The sequence below is a fragment of the Benincasa hispida genome, chromosome 9 (genome assembly GCF_027475165.1).
Source record: "Benincasa hispida cultivar pf3 chromosome 9, pf3_genome.v1.1, whole genome shotgun sequence".
NCBI lineage: Eukaryota > Viridiplantae > Streptophyta > Magnoliopsida > Cucurbitales > Cucurbitaceae > Benincasa > Benincasa hispida.
This window is the reverse complement of record NC_143486.1, coordinates 92,476,766-92,494,153: the sequence shown is the minus strand read 5'-3', so window position 1 is coordinate 92,494,153 and position 17,388 is coordinate 92,476,766. Positions and strand designations below refer to the sequence as shown.

The 17,388-nt window shown below is 32.3% G+C and overlaps 1 pseudogene; it reads left to right on the top strand.

The window, feature by feature from the left end:
* The first annotated feature begins 775 nt into the window (after positions 1-775).
* Positions 776-16,244, top strand: LOC150034197 (uncharacterized; annotated as a pseudogene).
* The last annotated feature ends 1,144 nt before the right edge of the window (positions 16,245-17,388 follow it).

Genomic DNA, 17,388 nt, shown 5'->3' with positions numbered 1-17,388 from the left:
TAATTCTTGTCAATCGTGTTTAAATAAAAATGAGTTTTTTTAAACACTTTTTCTCAAGTCAATCCAAACATACCCCTATTTAATAAATTGATTTTTTTTTTCCAAAATTCATTTTGAGTGGTTGCCAAACAATTGAATTTTTTTCAAAATGATTTATTTTTTAGATTAATCACTTGAAAATATATTCAAACACATCCAATCTCATTTGTCAAATTGAAACTCGCGTTAATTGAAACTAATGAGAATAAAATTTGTCAAATTACAATAAAATTCAAATCTATTATAAATATCATAAAAATAGATACTCAATGATGTGTCATTTTTCATATTGTCCATGTGACTTGTAATAATTCATGTTTGGTGTCCATGTAAGTCCATATCCTACTTGTCACTTTGCCTATAAATAATGACATTTAGTGGATCTAAAAATAACACATATTGGGTAAATTCCATATAAATTAGAGAAAGTAGAGAAAGTTGAGAATTTTCTCATTTCTTATTTTGTTAATTTATTTTATTTTATTTATTTATATATTATGTTTTATTTATTTAATATTTATTTATTTATTATATTACCATCTGTGTTCCCGTTGTGCTCCTCAAATTCACAACACATTATCAGCACGAGCTCCTATCGTTTTTTCTGCTAAAAGTATGTCCTAAAGGTATGTCGGCTTTTTCCTCTTCGTTATAATTAATAAACTTAATGTTATTTTGTATATACAATATCTATTAAATTTCTAACATAAGTACAATATTTTATGATAGTGTTGCCATGACAAATCTCATAAAATTAGAATTTTTCGCCCTTGATATTAACAACAATAATTATTTGTCATGGGTATTTGATGCCGAAATCCACCTGGATGCTATGAATCTTGAGGAGACTATTAAAGAAGAAAATACGGCATCCAGTCAGGATAAAGCAAAAGCTATGATTTTCCTTCATCATCATCTTCACGAGGGATTAAAAATGGAATATTTTACAATAGAAGATCCTCGTATCTTGTGAAAAAATTTGAAAGAGAGGTATGATAATTAAAAAACAGTTATTCTTCCTAAAGCTCGTTATGAGTTGATGCACTTGAGGTTACAAGATTTCAAATCAGTAAGTGATTACAACTTCGCATTATTTAAAATCAATTCGAAATTATTGTTATGCGGAGAGAAAATTACTGATGTTGATATGTTAGATAAGACATTTTTTACATTTCATATCTCGAATATGCTCCTACAGCAATAATATCGAGAAAACGATTTTAAACAATATTTTGAATTAATTTCATGTCTTTTCCTGACCGAACAAAATAATGATTTATTGATGAAGAACCACGAATCTTGACCAATTAGACCAACACCATTTCCTAAAGTGAATGTTATGAAAGTTAATAATCGTGGTCGAGGTTATGACCATGGTAGAGGAAGAAATAATTATTATTTTCATGATGGTCGTTCTAATTATTTAAATTTCAAAAGAACCACATAAAATGATGATCACAAAGGAAAAACTCCACAAGATAAAAGTTCAAAGAGTGTTGAAAATAAATTCTTTCGATGCGGAATGACTGGGCATTGGTCACGTACCTGTCATAGGTCAAAACACTTAGTTGACCTCTATCAAACCTCCCTGAAGGAAAAATAGAAAAGTGTGGAAGCAAATTTTACATACCAGTGCAATGACATATTTGACCCATCCCACATGATAATTTTGGATGTGACAAACTTCTTTGAATCTCCTGAAGAGAAGATTGGCATAGTTTGTGGAACATCAAGTGTTTCTTTTGACTTTGAAAATATCTAGACTTAATGTTGTTGTTTTCTTTTATCTATCTTCACATTTTTTTTTAGTAACTTTTGTATACTTTAAGTGTTGTTTTTCTTATTATAATTATTAATTTTTTAATTAAGAAACATGGATCATTTTCATATGTTGGGTGGTTAAAAAATGACCAAAGAAATTCTATGTCTAGCAGACAGTGCAACTACACACACGGTACTCACAAATAAAAAATACTTTTTCAAATTGACAAAAATAAATACAATATTAAGTTCTGCAAACTTGATCGAAGGTTTTGAAAAAGCAAATATTATTTTTCCTAAAAGAACAAAATTTACAATTGAAAATGCATTGTTCTCTAGTCAATCAAAGAGAAATCTTCTAAGTTTTAAAGATATACGTTGCAATGGTTATCATATTGAGACTGATAGTAGGAATAGTGTGGAATATCTATATATCATATCCATCTCAAATGAAAAACATATATTGGAAGAGTTGTCTACTTTGTCTTCTGGATTATATTATACTCATATACGAGTAACTGAAACATATGCAACAATGAACCTGAAGTTCATGAATCCAGACATATTTACAATTTGGCATGACCGATTGGGTCATTCAAGATCTATAATGATGCGGAGAATTATTGAGAATTCAAATGGACATCCATTGAAGAACCAGAAGATTCTTCAATCTAATGAATTATCATATGATGCTTGCTCTCAATGAAAATTAATAATTGGATCATCACTAGCTAAAGTGGGGACTGAATCACTTGCATTTTTAGAATGAATTCATGGTGATATGTATGGACCTATAAACTCACAAAGTGGATCATTTAGATATTTTATGGTATTAATAGATGCATCCAGTAGATGGTCACAGTGTGCTTATTATCAAGTCAAACTCTTGTATTTGCAAGATTACTTACTCAAATAATTAAGTTAAGAGCACAATTTCCTAATTATACAATTAAGACCATTCGACTTGATAATGCTGGTAAATTTACATCCCAAGCTTTTGATAATTATTGTATGTCAATTGGGAGAAGTGTTGAACATCTTGTAACTCATGTTCATACACAAAATGGTTTAGTTGAATTATTCATAAAACATTTGCAATTAATTGCAAGATCATTACTTATGAGAGTTAAGCTTCCTTCATCTGTATGGGGACATACTATTTTGCATGTAACATCACTTGTACGCATTAAGCCAGTAGTTTATCATGAGTACTCGCCATTACAATTAGCTTATGGTCATGAGCCAAATATTTTCCATTTGAGAATTTTTAGGTGTGCAGTATATGTTTCGATTGCTCTACCACAACACACTAAGATAAGTCCTCAAAGAAAGTTAGGAATATATGTTGGTTATGATTCCCCATCAATTATTAAATATCTTGAACCCCTGACGGGTAATGTATTTACTACACGATTTGTTGATTGTCATTTTATTGAGACAAATTTTCTAACATTAGGGGGATAAATTAAGAAATTGAAAAAGAAAATTACATGGAATGCATTGTTATTGTTTCATTTAGATCCCCGAACAGATCATTGTGAACTTGAAGTTCAAAAACTAATTTATTTGCAAAATATAGCAAATCAATTACCAAATGCATTTATAGATGTAAAGAAAGTAACTAAGTCACATATATCAACTGTAAATGTTCCATAAAAAATTGACATCCCAACACAACAAATTGTCACTAATAAGTCTAGAACACGCCAGAAGCATGATAGACCAGTAGGTTCCAAAGATAAAAATCCTTAAAAACGAAAAATAATTAAGAGTAAAAAAGACTTGGTTGAGGATGTAAATACCCATGAAGAAATCCTCGATATGACTAATGAGGAAAGTAAAATACCTAAAGATAATAATGAGATTTCAATAAACTATGTCGTGACAGGAAAAAGATAGAATCGAACTAATGTAGTTATTGACAACATTTTTGCGTATAATGTTGCTCTTGATATTATACCTGAAAATGAGTATCCTGAACCAAAATCTGTTGAAGAATATCGACATAAAAAAGATTGGCTTTAGTGGAAAGAAACAATCGAGGTAGAGTTAAACTCACTTTAAAAACGGCAGGTTTTTTTTACCAGTAATCCGAACATAAAAAATGTGTCAAACCTGTGGGATACAAATGAGTATTTATAAGAAAAAGACATGAAAATAATGAGGTCGATAGATACAAAGCAAGACTAGTTGTACAAGGTTTTTCACAAAGACCTGGTGTTGATTATGAGAATATATATTCTCCAGTTGTGGAATCAATTATACTAAGATATTTAATTGGCTTGACTGTGTATAAAAGTCTTGATATGCATCTTATGGATGTAGTCACAACATATTTATATGGATCCAATATATTTATATGAAAATCCTAAAAATATTTAAGGTACCTGAAACATATACATCAAATTCTCGGGAATGGTATTCAATAAAGTTATTGAGATCACTACATGGATTGAAACAATTAGGATGGATGTGGTACAATCACCTGAGTGGATATTTATTGAAATAAGGATATCAAAATAATCCAATATGTACGTGTGTTTTTATAAAGAAATCATAATCAGGATTTGCTATTATAACTGTATATGTTGTTGACTTGAATATAATTGGAACTCCTGAGGAGCTTCCAAAGGTAATAGAATGTCTTAAAAAAAAAATTGAGATGAAAGATTTCGGAAAAACAAAATTTTACCTTGGTTTTCAAATTGAGCATTTAGCATATGGAATATTTATTCATCAGTCAACTTAAACAAGAAATTTTTTAAAAAGATTTTATATAGATAAAACACATTCATTAAATATTCCAATGGAAGTCCGTTCATTGGATATAAAGAAAGATATATTTTAACCTTGAGAAGATAATGAAGAACTTCTTCGTCCTGAAGTACCATATCTTAGTGCAATTTGTGCACTTATGTATCTTGCTAATAATACAAGACCAGATATTGTATTTTAAGTAAATTTATTAGCTAGATATAGTTATTTTCCTACAAAAAAAATATTGAAACGGAATGAAGCATATACTCTGTTATCTCCGAGGAACAATCCAGGTTTGTTTTGTTCAAATAAATCAAATTTTGATCTAGTTGGTTATACAGATTCTGGATATTTATCTGATCTACACAAAGCTAGATCTCAAACATATTATTTGTTCACATGTTGAGAAACTGCTATATTAGGGCGATTGGTGAAACAAACCATAATGACCACTTTCTCAAATCATGCTGAAATTCTTGCAATTCACGAGGTTAGTTGAGAATGTGTATGGCTAAGGTCAATGACTCAACACATTTGTGAAATGTATGGCTTGTCTTCTAATAAAAATATTCCAGTAATATTATATAAAGACAACACTACTTGCACACCCAAATTAAAGGAGGACGTATTAAAGGAGATAGAACAAAGCATATTTCACCGAAGCTTTTCTACACTCATGATATTAAAGAAAATGGCGATATCACTATATAACAAATTTATTCGAAGGATAACCGGGAAGACTTATTTACAAAGGCATTACCAACCACAACTTTTGAAAAATTGGTGCACAACATTGGAATACAGCGACTTGGAGATCTTAAGTGATGTTTTCATGAGGGGGAATAAATATATTGTATTGTTTTAGGAGTATGTATTATATGAAATATATACTATTTTTCCTTCACTAGGGTTTTTTTCCATTGGGGTTTTCCTAGTAAGGTTTTAACGAAACATATTTTATATATGGGCATGTTAGGAAGAGTATTATAAATATTATAAAAATAGATGCCCAATACATAATGTCCTAAAAGTCATGTGTCATTTTCCATATTGTCCATGTGCCTTGTAATAATTCATGCTTGGTGTCCATGTAAGTCCATATCTTACTTGCCACTTCGTCTGGCATTTGGTGGACCTCAAAATAACACACATTGGGCAAATTCCATACAAATTGGAGAAAGTTGAGAATTTTGAGAATTTTCTCATTTCTTGTTTTGTATTTTATTTTATTTTATTTATTTATATATTATGTTTTATTTATTTTATTATTATATTATATTTTATTACCATCCATGTTCCCGTTATGCTCCTCAAATTCACAACAAAATCTATATTGTAATTACAATAAGTGTTTTTTTTTAAATATTATTAACAAAAAGAAAATTTTAGATTAATGGTGCCTCTATTTCAGCTTAGAGTTTAAATGGATCAATTTGATAGGATATATATTGGTTTCACTCTTTTCAAGATATTAAATTTCCATTGACATGTTAATATTTTTACTAGTATTTTTATATTTTCGTAAATTTGATACGACATAGGTATGAATTGACATTTCCATTATTTCATACAAAAAAAAAAAAAAAAATTAAGTTAGGATTCAAGTCACAACTCACTCAGAATTCAAGTCATGTCACTTATGGTCATCCTCGTGAAATGTGAGTCTCTATTACATGATTGGGGAGCTGGGAACACAGCTACAGAAGATGGAATTTACTCCTTCCTCGAGGTCAGGGTAAGTAGATAAATTGCTCCCTTAAGGACTAATTTCAGGGCTTGAACAATGTGACGCCACATCCTCTCATGGCTCGATAGGGGTTTATATTGGATTTTATGTCATAAAACTCGTGGTTTATAAACAATAAACTCATTCTGTAAATCGATAAAGTTGTTATTGAATATATGAATTGCTTATTTCCTTTTTCAAAAAATCCAATAACTAAAAGATTCATGACTATTACATGAATACTTGAACTTTATGTGAAGACATAAGAGTGGATCAGGTTCGAGTAAATAATCAAAATGATCTATAGTATACAAATAAGGTTGAGTGCTTTATTCTGGTAACACTATCGGAGCGGCCCACTCTATAGTTGTTACAAAGAGTAGTAAAATGCTACAAACGAAGTGATCCTGATTCGTTCATGTGGTGACATGAAGAATGAGGGTGTCTTGTGCAATGAATTTGCATAAGATCGGACCAAGAAATAAGTCACTCTTACTTTATAACGTTGTTTACTATTTAAGACTGACTATTTCAAAACGATAACCTAGGTAACTTGACATTAATCTTGAGCTAACTATGAACTCCTGTTTATTCAAGATTATCCTTAGATTTGCATAGGTGAGGGTTAGTTCAACAGCGCTGGCTCAATAAGCCTCCCATTTCAGGGGTAAAACCGGGCAAATAGCTGGGGACATAGGGTGCAAGATGAAATTCACTTCTACCCGCTTTCAGGGATAGTAGAGAGGTTGTTCCCTTAAGTGCTAACTCAGGGTCTTGAACAAGAGGCCCCACCCTTTCATTGGCCAGAAAGGGACTCGATTTGATGATCAGATCACAAACTAATTATTCATTAGAAGGTCAATAGGACTTAAGAAACAAGATGTAATCTCAGGGGTAAATAACCTTTTGACCCAACCGTTATTACGAAAAAACTGTGAAGGGTTAACTTACTAATTATGGTTATATTGAGTGGACACAATATATCTACAGTGAAGGGAGCGCGCAACCAGTGGGATTTAGTGGAATGATCTGGTAGTTAACAAATGGGGGTTAATTCGATGTCAAGAGTTCAATCAATTAATCTCGGATCGTTGGAACCCATGATCTGTAGGTCCATTAGGTCCTCCTACTAGCTTACAAATGGATTAGCCTTAGAATAGCGTGATAAGTTGATTTGAAACGTTCAAATTCAAATTAAGGGAATTAGTAATTATATGTGATATAATTACACATTTAATTTTTGAATTAAACGTAATTGGAGAATCGATTAATATATAAATATGATTTAAATATTAATTTCATGAATAGGGATTCATGGTAATGAAATTAGTGACAAAATAATTTGATATTTGATATTAAATTAATAGAATCAATTAAATTATTTAATTAATTATTAATTATTAATTTTATTAGAAAAATTGATTATTGAATTATTTTTTTGTAAAATTAAAAAAAAAATCAATTTTAATTCACTACTACAAAATCTACATTATTTGACACTTGTAGTTTTAATTACTTGACATTTCTGTGGAAAAAAAACGTCAAGTAATATGATTTTGGGCAAAAAAATATCAAGTAAAAGGGTTAAACAAACGGAGATTGACGAAATATTTCGGATATTTTCACGTGAACCTTTACTTGACATGATTTTCGTGTCAAGTAATATAAGGTCTTAAACATGTCAAGTATAAGAAGCTCTTACAGTTAGAGTTAAACAACATGCACCGGAAGTATCAAAGATTCATAAGCATTCTAATACACTAATTTTGGCAAAAACTAAAGCATACTCTTCATAAAAAATGGGCTTTCAGAACATACCTTTGATGAACTCTCCAAGAAAACGTATGTTCAGATGATGTCTTCACTTGATATCAATGTGAACCACCTCAAAGCCTCCCTACTATGCTCTTGGAGCTTTAGGCAAAGTTGTGGGACTCAAGAATAGCTTGTAGATGTGAAGAAACAAGGAAAGCTCACAGCAGTAAATTTAAGAAGACAGTTTCTTCTTCTCCACTATTTTTCTCTCCGAATTATGTATTCCCCTCCTCTCCAACAACTCCAATCTTCTTTATATATTTAGATGAACATGAAAAGTGATGGAGTGCATGGTTTGCAACTCATGCTTGGAGAATCAAAGTAGAAAAGATCATGGTTTGCGTGTGAGCATAAAAATGATGATAATGGAGAAAACTCTTTTTCCATTTTGTGCAACCATGCAAAACATTTTTCCATTTTTTTATTTAAATATAAAATGAATTTAAATCGTTTTCATTCAAAAATTGATTTTATTAAATTAATTTCATAATCTCTTTGGCAGTGTTCATACCCTCGTGTTTTTTTGTCAAAACGTCAGACAGGCTGGCGAGAATATAAGCACGGGCTTTATCATTAGCCCTGATCTATTTATCAAACATTTCTCGAATAGTTGGTTGGTATTTGAGCTAGGAATGGGAGGACATTCCTCCGTTAAGACAAATCTCAAATCGTCTATCGTGAGTATTGTATTCAAATTTGATTTCCAATTCACATAATTATCCCCAATCAGTTTGTCTGAAGCTAACAATTGTATATAGAACTCGTCATTCTGAAATTATAAAAAAAATTATGAGTAAATTGCTTTTAAATCCAATCAAGTTTTAGCAAAGTGATAATATACCCATAATCATTATTTTTACAACGATACTTAAGTGATTTAGACCAAATGCTACCGCGGGGCAGTCAAGAATTCCTTCACAAAAGCAAGACAGTTCTTGACCAAATACTATCTCCAGAATAACTCATATTCCGATAGTCATTTAGTTATCATTTTCGGTCAAGATCATTAATAACACTTAGTAAGTCTTGTAAGTGTAGACCTGCTATTTTCATATCTTATAGAACGGTATGAGTATGCCTCTGAAATAGAAGACAATACCCAAGATGGAACTATAAGACCCTATTTATTTTACTGAAGCCTAGGTTGTTCCGAATCCTATGTTACAACCTTCCGTAGAGATCGTCACGATTAACAGTTAGCTAGTGCCGCATGAAAAACGACAGTAGGCGCAACATAAGAATCTCATGGTTCAAACTAATGGAGAAGACCGTAGGACAATATTGACACATTTCCTTCACCCACTTACTATGAACGACTTCTCCCATTCACCTTATTATTGACCCATGCAAACACTTTCCGTATGGAGCAGTCGAGGTAAAATCGACAAGACGTGCATGGATCTCACGGTGTGAACTCTTGAGGACGTAAGAGCTAATAACTTTTATTCTCCCACTGAAGTGTTCAAAATGTTTGGGTATTTTATTTAGGCAAGACGGTTAATTTCATACAACCTAAATCTAAGTAGTTTATCCAAATATAACTCTTGTAATTGGTTTAACCTACAATGTCTAGGTGATAAACCATTTTATTACCTCACATCGTTCACGAATGCTCATAAAACCGGTTACCAACGCTCAATTATTCGGCTATAATCCCCAGATAGGAGGTGTTCCATAGACCGTCAACTTAATTCAATATCTAATATAACTATTATATTAAACATAACACTAACATGCATACTATATATTATAACATTTTATAACATACTTTTAATGCATGTATCATGCTTCCTACGGTGGGATTTTAAATCTACATGGCATACTGTATACATATACAAATTTAACTATCACATACATGTCCTACATAAACAATTAAATACTAACTGTTATGGTTTTCGTTTTGGTATAAACAAACAAACAGATAACTAACTATTAAAAACAGCTTCATAACCGTCTTTGAACCGCTTGAACTACTCCAAACCGAACCCAAAACAACTTGAATCAGGCTGGACGAGTCTGAACCGGACCAACCACAACCATTTGAGGCTGAACCGGATTGAACCTTGAGTAAACCGATCGAATCGGTTGCTCTCGGTCCAACCTCAATATACTGCTAAGGCCGATCGTGTAACGCCTGGAGGTAATCGTCTAGCATCGTTGCCTTGGGTTGAGAGGAAGTACACGATCGCATAGTGTTTGCTGGAAGTTAGACGATCGTTTAGCTCTATCGCATAGGATTAGACGATCGTTTAGTTCCATCGCAGTACAATCGTTTAGCTCCATCGCATAGTACTAAACGATCACATAACACCATCGCCTAGTGCATTCAAGTCATCGTTTATATCCGCCGCAGCTAAACGATCATTTAGCTCCATCGTATAGAACATCATCGCATCGCATAGCATTTATCTACACGATCGCTTAGTTCTGCGAACAAACGTTCGCTCAGTGCTATCGTGTAGCACTTCATCGCATCGCTTAACGTGCATCATTGTTAAACAATCGTATAGTGCCATCATTTAGAAAAATCAACGTATCGTCTAGTTCCCATGACTAAAACTAAACGATCGCGTAATGCTATCGTATAGCAAATGAACACATCGCTTAGCTCCCGCAGGTACACGATCGTTTAGCGTTCAACATCACAACGACCAACACATATTACTAAACGATTGTCTAGCTTTTCTTCTCATCGTGTAATGTATGGAGCTAAACGATCGTTTAACAACTGGACCTCAGCAACAGATTTAAGCAGAAGCTGAAAACTTTGGAACAGCAGCTCGACCTCCTTCGCTTGTTTCTTCAATTACATCTTAATTTCAACTCTAATGACTCCAAATAAATTCCAGACTCTTGCTAACACATCAATGTTCATCAAATAAGAGATAATTATAAATTTAATCAAGAAATTAAAGAGAATTAAAATGCCAAAATAGAGAAAATCATAACAGTGCAACAGTTTCATATATCTCATGAAAAAACACCCACCTTGCCAAAATTAGACCGAATTGAAAGCTTAAAAGATGCTCTGATACCAATTGTTAGATTTATCAACATGCAGCGAAAGTATCAAGGATCCATAAGTATTCTAATGCACTAATTTTGGCAAAAACTAAAGCATGCTCTTCATAAAAAATGGGTTTTCAGAACATACATTTGATGAACTCTCCAAGAAAACGTTTGTTCAGCTACTGTCTTCACTTGATATCAATGTGAATCACCTCAAAGCCTCCCTACTATGCTCTTGGAGCTTTAGGCAAAGTTGTGGGACTCAAGAATAGCTTGTAGATGTGAAGAAACAAGGAAAGCTTACAGCAGTAAATTTAAGAAGACAGTTTCTTCTTCTCCACTATTTTTCTCTCCGAATTCTGTATTCCCCTCCTCTCCAACAACTCCAATCTTCTTTATATATTTAGATGAACATGAAAAGTGATGGAGTGCATGGCTTGCAACTCATGCTTGGAGAATCAAAGTAGAGAAGATCATGGTTTGCGTGTGAGCATAAAAATGATGATAATGGAGAAAACTCTTTTTCCATTTTGTGCAACCATGCAAACAAATTTTCCATTTTTTTATTTAAATATAAAATGAATTTAAATCATTTTCATTCAAAAAAAGATTTTATTAAATTAATTTAAAATTTTAATTAATTAAATATCAAATATTAATTTTTGCACAATAATCATCTTCATATATTTAAATCATATTTAAATACTTATTCTCTTGTTTCGTTTAATTTGAATGTTTCAAATTAATTTCTCAAGCTACCGTAAAGCGTACCCATTTACGAGTTAGTAGAGGGACCTCGCGGACCTACAGATCATGGCCTCCAACCATCCAAGGTTAATCGATTAAACTCATTAGACCAATCTAACCCCTATTCATTAACTAATGGGTAATTCTACTAAATCCCATAGTTGAACTCCCCTCATTGTAGATATATTACGTCCATTCGATATAACCATGATTAGTAAGTTAACCCTTCACAGGTTGCTCGTAATAATGGTTGGGTCGAATCTCTGTTTTATCCCTGAAATTACCTCTTGTTTCTTAAGTTCCACTGATCCCCTAATGAATAATTGATTTTGATCCAATCATCAAATTGAATCCCTCTCAAGCCAATGAGAGGGTGAGGCCTCTTGTTCAAGACCCAGAATCAGCACTTGAAGGGAACAACCTCTCTACTAACCCTAACTGGGTAGGAGTGAATTCCCTCTTGCACCATATGTTCCCAGCTATTCATCCGGTCTTAACCTCAAAATGGTAAGCTTATTGAGCAGAGGCAATTGGTCTACTTTCACCGTTTGCAGATCAAAGGATAATCCCGAACAAACAGAACTTCACAATTAGCTCAGGATTAAGGTTAAGTTACCTAGACCATTGATTCGAAATAGTCAGTTTTAAACAGTAAACAACGTTATAAAGTAAGAGTGACAAGTTTCGTTGTTCGATCTTGCACAAAACTCATTTGCACAAGACACCCCCATTCCTCAGGTCTCAACATGCACGAATTAGGATCACTTCGTATGTAGCACTTTACAACTCTTTGTAACAATTACAGAGTAGGCCGCATCCAATAGTGTTACCAGAATAAAGTACCCAACCTTATTCATATACTATAGATCATTTTGACTATTTACTCGAACCTGATCCACTTGTATGTCTCTACATAAAGTTCAAGTACTCATATAATAGTCAAAGGACTTAGGTTTATTAGATTTCTAAAAAATAATATGTTCAACAACAACTTTATCGAATTCTTAGAATAAGTTCTAATGTTTACAAACCATGAGTTTTAGGACATAAAACCCAACACTTACTTGATATTCTTTTTATGCCAAGTAAAAGGGTTAAAAAAGCGGAGATTGATGGAATATTTCGGATATTTTCACGCAAACCTTTGCTTGACACAATTTTCATGTCAAGTATAAGAAGTTTTTACTTGACATTTTTTTCGTGTCAAGTAAAAGGGTTAAAAAAGAGGAGATTAACGGAATATTTCGGATATTTGATAGGCCTTCAATTATGTGTCGTTCATCGTCTACTTCTACTAGGCGATTGTATAACAGAGCAAAGTGATCGTGTAATAGAGCTTAGTGATCGTGTAGCATTTGGTAGGCGATCGTATAGAAACTGGTAAGTGATCGTGTAGTTCCGGGTAAGCGATCGTGGGGTATTTGTGGGCAATTGTCTAGTGTTACTCAGCGATCGTGTAGCATTTGGTAGTGATCGTATAAAAACTATTAAGCAATCGTGTGATGTTTTTATAAGCGATTGTGTAGTTCCGAGTAAGCGATTGCATGGTGTTTATGGGTGATCGTCTAGTGTTACTCAGCAATCGTGTAGCAGAGTTCAGCGATCGTGTAGCATTTCGTAGGCGATCATATAGAAACTGGTAAGCGATCGTGTAATGTTTTGTAAACGATCATGTAGTTCTGGGTAAGTGATTGCGAGGTGTTTGTGGGCGATCGTCTAGTGTTGCTTAGCGATCGTATAGAGAGTTTACTATTTTCATTTCCCTCTCAAATTAAAAAAATTTTCTCCCCTCCTTTACTTTACTCAGCGATCGTGTAGAGATTGTTTTTTGCTTCCCTCCATCTCCCATTTTCATTTTTCTCTCAATTTTGGTTTCCCTCTAACCAAAATTATCAAATAAAATAATATTCCCTCTCCCATTTTCATTTCCCTCTCAAATTAAAAACTATTTCTCTCCTTCTTCACCATCTCACTCACGACCTTCCCCTTCCCCCCAATTTTTTTTCTTCTTCCGTGCGCTAAGAGCCCTAGCCGTCGTCAGCCTTTATTCTCCCCTCGCCTCCATTCACGCCGTTGTTATTGAGTTTTGCATTCCATCGTCTACTTAGCCGTGCCACCCTTCTCCCTCGTCGTCTGCTCAGCTCCCTCACCGTCTGCTCAATCGGACCAGCCAGCCAACTGTGCACGTCGTTCACGAGGCTTCAGCGCTGCCCAGATCTGTAGCCGAACGCCTTCAGCCCCGCCCAGATCTGTAATCGAACACCCCCAATCCTTGTTTTGGGTAAGGTTTGGTAATTTTGTGGGTTTATATGCATAATCTTAATTATTGTTTGATTTTGGGTTAGTTCTGATAAAAACCCATTATGTTTGGGTCATAAATTCAGGTTGTAGCTTGTTTTGGGTAAGGACTGGACAAATAAATTATTGTATGAGTGTTCTTGTTCCTCTTTTGTTTTCTTTTCAGAAAAGTTGAACGAGGCTCGAGTGAATCATCGATTTGAGCAAACACTTCGAGTAAGTGTTTTGGATGTATTTGTTGGCTTTTTGGCCCTTAATCTCAAATTAATTAATTTTAATTAATTAATTAATCAATGTTTTGATGATAACAAACTCAATTTTTAATTACTGAAAATCTTAGTGTGTTAATATGTCCATAGCGTAGAGCTTGGAACAATGATTCCAACACTTCTTGAATCACTCAAATCAGAGCTAAAAACGAAGACGATATGACAGAAACAAGTCTATAGATATAATACCTTGGTAGATGACGTGGCATAACTAGACCATCTGCATATAGACATGTGGTAGCATATTAATTGAATGATGGATCATTAAGAGATAACATATAATGAACTTTTGATTTTTGGATTGATTTAAAATAAAAAATTGAAATTAAAAAGAAATTTAAAAGGAAAATAAATTTAATATTATTTTATGTTTGTGTCTAACGACTAGTTTTTTTATACATGGTATGTTTTTTATTTTTGGATTGACTTTAAAAAGAAAATGAATTAAAAGGAAAATGAATTTAATATTAGTTTATGTTTGTGTCTAACGGCTAGTTTTTGACACATGGTATGCTTTTTTATTTTTTTGATTAATTTTAAAAAGAAATGAATTTCAAAAGAAAAAGAATTTAATATTATATTTTGTTTGTATCTAACGACTAGTTTAATTTAAAATCCCCACCATTGATTTTTCTTTTCCAAAATCCAATAGTCCAAATTAATTGTGGTTTCTAAAAAATTTTCCATCTTTATATAAACCATCTTCCTCTCCAAATTTTAAATCAACAAATTTTACATTTCATAATCCTCCAAAACTCAAAAGTTCCATTGTTGCTCTCTCTAAGTTCCCAATTTTTCTTTTCATCTTATTCTTGAGAGAGTGTTATTATATTGTGAGGATAAACTTGTTGAGTGCTTAAACTTGTTAATCCACTCTAGTGAGAGTTGTATTGTGTTCTTAAAAAATTCTAACATTTGTAATGGTTTGATCCTAAACTGTGGAAAGGATCGGGTTTGCTCTTGAACCCGTGAAACAGTTGGGCTCTAATCCGTGGAAAGAGTCGAAAATATTTTATTCAAATTTCCAAGAGCGCTTGGGGAGTGGAGTAGGTCGAGTTTGACCGAACCATTATAAAAATTACGGTGTCTTCTTCTCTAACTCTTACTTTTTTATTTTTGCAATTAATTTAAGCAATTTATTGTATGTTTTAGTTTGTTCTTATTCATTTGCTAAAATTTGATATAATTAAATTATCATATTTTTTTATCATCTTATTTGTTGCATAATTTGAATTTTTATTATTATTTATAAAAAGTGTATTAATTAGTTTAATTTTGTTAATTTAAAAAAAAAGTTTAATTAAACCCTATTCACCCCCCTCTAGGGTTGCCATATCGATCCAACAGTATTTGAATGAATTTGTGATTTGGGTTTTAATGTAGCATCTTCTGTAATGATTTGCTTGTTTGAATGTTTGATGATGAGATTGATTTTGAAGTGTTGGAAGGAGTTGAGTTACTGTTTAATAGGTTTGAGACCGATTTTGGCAAGGTTTTGGTAAGTTTGGAGGTTAGTATTAATAGTTCTTTGTTACCATTGAAGTATTGATCTAATAATTGAGTTATTTTCAATTTTTAATGTTCAATTCAAAGATTTCAAGGGTTTAGAGCCACTGTCCAACAAAGTTAACGATGTTTGGACGTTTTGATAGGTATTAAGGCCTTGAAACTCTTTTGGAATTGTTACATAGTTGCTAGAATTTGCATTTTGTAACCATTATTATTGAACTTTTCTTAGGTTGGATTACGTTGTTGTATTTTAACACTTATTTATATATTTTGAAATTTCATGTTATCGCCTTTTATTCTATTTTGCAGGTTGACTTGCTTAAACATGGCTTACCTGACCCTTAGTTCTCGATCTTTAGACTTCAAAACTCAATGTATAGATTAAATAATGTACTTTGTTGAGAGGTTATTTATTAAACAATTCGTCACTTTTGTGTTTGTTGAAAGTTGAGTTTTTTTTTATACAAAAGCAATAGTTGATATTTTATTTTGTGCATGTACATGTGAAAGAGAAATATTGTTATAATTTGTGAGGAGTGTTCATAGTTGAACATATGGATTTTTAGTGAATATATTGAATTGATAGATCTTAAATGTATAATGTTTATTTATTTGATGTAATTGTATTGTTGGAATACAAGGCAGAAAATGAGAATATCGATTGGGGCATTCAATTTGAAAACAAAAAGACATATACTTGACACATAAAAAACATCAAAGACTATCACAATATACTTGACACTCGAATAAACTTGACATACCACCTCAAGTGTATTATCTTTCTTGATATGAAAATTGTATCAAGAAACATATTCCTTGACTTTTTTGAAGTCAAGTTATCACATTATACTTGACACTCGAATAGTTGATGCTTTTATAAGTGTCAAGTATACCCTTTACTTGACATTGGAAAAACGTCAAGTAATCCAATTTCTGAGGTAGTGATTAAAGAATTAAAATTGGAAAAAGTTTTGATTTTGAAAATCAAATGTAACACCCCGCACATTTTTTTAGTAATAATGTAATTTTAGTAACTTTATTATTTGAAATTTCCGTAATTATTATTAGTTGGAGGACATTTTTGGAATTTTGGACTTCAAGTATAAGTACGGAAATTTAATTGTTGGCGTGAAATTATCCAAATTAAAAATTAATGGCATGAATTAATTTTCTTTTGAAATGGAAAGGAATTTAATAGTAAAACGGAAATGAATTAAATGTAATAGAATTTAATAGTAAAACGGAAAGGAATTAAATGTAATTTTACTTATTTCCTTTTTTGTTTTATTATTATTATTATTGTTTTTTTTTTTAATAAAAAGTCAAACCCCACCTCCCATCTGTTCGTTTTCTCCTTCCAATGAACAACGACAATGCCCACGATCTCTAACCAATGTCCTCTGACGCTGCAGCATACAACTTCAACAGCCACAACGCTTACGACTTAGATTTGAGTTA